The sequence below is a fragment of the Pomacea canaliculata genome, linkage group LG11 (assembly GCF_003073045.1).
Source record: "Pomacea canaliculata isolate SZHN2017 linkage group LG11, ASM307304v1, whole genome shotgun sequence".
Lineage (NCBI taxonomy): Eukaryota > Metazoa > Mollusca > Gastropoda > Architaenioglossa > Ampullariidae > Pomacea > Pomacea canaliculata.
In genome coordinates this window covers 18,709,746-18,711,811 of record NC_037600.1, presented here as the reverse complement: position 1 = coordinate 18,711,811, position 2,066 = coordinate 18,709,746, and the positions used below count along the sequence as shown (strand labels likewise).

The 2,066-nt window shown below is 37.4% G+C and overlaps 1 non-coding gene across 1 annotated transcript; it reads left to right on the top strand.

Annotated features, from left to right (window-relative positions):
- The first annotated feature begins 485 nt into the window (after window positions 1-485).
- Window positions 486-557, top strand: Trnaa-cgc. Its single transcript has one exon. It is a non-coding gene; the product is annotated as a tRNA-Ala (tRNA).
- The last annotated feature ends 1,509 nt before the right edge of the window (window positions 558-2,066 follow it).

Below are 2,066 nucleotides of genomic sequence, written 5' to 3'. Positions count from 1 at the left end.
GAGTGTGCAAGGTGAAGCTGCTAGTGCTGATGAGAAAGCAGCAACTGAGTTTCCTAATGCATTGGTAAGATTACTGTGCTCAACAAGTGTTCAACGTGGATGAGACAGGCTTGTTGTGGAAACGTCTGTCTAACCTAACACTGTTTATTACTGTTACAGCACTTACAGTACAGTATTTCATTATAAACGTTCTGTACTACAATATGTGACTGTTACTGTTATGGTACAGCACTGAACGTAGGATCCGACTTACGTCGAAATCGACGACGCCCGCGTCCCGTAAGAACGAAGTCGTATGTTTGTGGCACTGTGAAAGACTACCTTCCTGTCTTCATATACATATACTAGTGGTGTTAGTTTTTTTCAGTTATATATATACATACTTGCTTACTGATGTAATCTCAGCGGATACAACTGTGCTACGCACCGAGTTGAGTGAACGACGTTGTCATTATAAAGGTTTGATCGCGCTACAATCTGCAGTTGGGGATGTAGCTCAGTGGTAGAGCGTTCGCTTCGCATGTGAAAGGCCCCGGGTTCGATCCCCGGCATCTCCAATGGTTCATTTTTTTCTTCCTACTAAAATAGGCCATATGATGAAAATCGACTTTTGCTTTCCTTCTATTCTAATCTATTCATTAAGGAATTTTACTTGTGTTTGACTAACTGCTATTAGTAAAAGACCTAAGCTGGCCTAAAGATCTGAAAGAAACTTATGTAATATGTTTACACAATCATGAAGAACATGAAGAACCAACTACTAAATATGGATAGCATTTGGGTTAGTATACAGTTGTATGTAGAAAAGCATAAATAAAATACAAAATAATACATAAAATATAATTTTATATATAGTTATAAAAATAAGAAAGCTTTGAAAGTATTTGTAAAGGCGTATGTGAAGAACCTAAAATACATGCAATAACTTCTCACAGCTTGTCACACAACTCCAGTCTTATGGTTATCCCTTTTATTTTGTAATATGGCCATACAGGAATGCCAGACATTTTTTTTTTTTATCTCATTTGCTCACACTTCTCACACAGTATCTTTACTACACACTGACAACAAAAGCTATCACTGCAGTTGGTGGGTTTCAGCAAAGGTTTGTGCGATTACTTGTCTGCCTTAACACACTATAGATTCTGCATGTGACCTTTGGTCGTTCCACATTAATGCAATAGCGGTCAAACTGACAGCATTCCATTAGTTTAACTTCACCAGCATTGTTTCTGTTGCTGCATCAGAAAATGCCCCTTGGCTTGCTTCGTTAAAGCATATGAACAAGACAAGAAAGCATAAAGACTGTCAGCCAAGCAATACATTCAAACATTTCACTCAACCTCAAAGAATGTTGGCTAAATACACATTCATATGTCACAGCAGATCATTTTCCTCTCTCATTTTTCCATTTCAAGCTTATTCTTATAAACAAGAATCTTCTCATGCAGTTTGTCATTCAGTTATAAAACATGAGGTGCCAGAGAGGTAATGAGTCATACTATTAATGCCTGTTGACATTGTTAAATATGATGGCTGTTTATGAACACTTCGCACCAGAGGTAGCAGTTATGAAATGAGAGTCAATTGCTTTTGGGGGACAAAATTGAAATCTTAAGGAAAAGCATCTTCTTTTTATAGTTACAACGCCATGCCAGACCTTGCACTTGGTACTTCATGCTTCTTTATCGCAGGGCAGCTTTTTCAACTGTTTTATAATTATGGCTCCAGGGTAAGACATCTGGACATAACTTTGGAGATAAGATGCTTGTCCTTGAGTTCCCCATATTGTCCCAGGAAACAACTTATTGTCACTTGATAACTTCAGCCCCTGCTATGTCTCCATTCATAAATTATGCACAGACATACACTCTCTTATACACACACATATACACCTCACAAGGGACAGGCCACAACCTCTGGCAACATAAAACTTTTTGTAAATTGTTGAACAATTTCAGTCCATCAAACTGAAAAAAATCAATATGCATAACCATACACAGCAAACTAATTCATGTGTAACAAAGTTAACAGAGTTTAAATTGCAACTTTCTGAAACTTTCAAA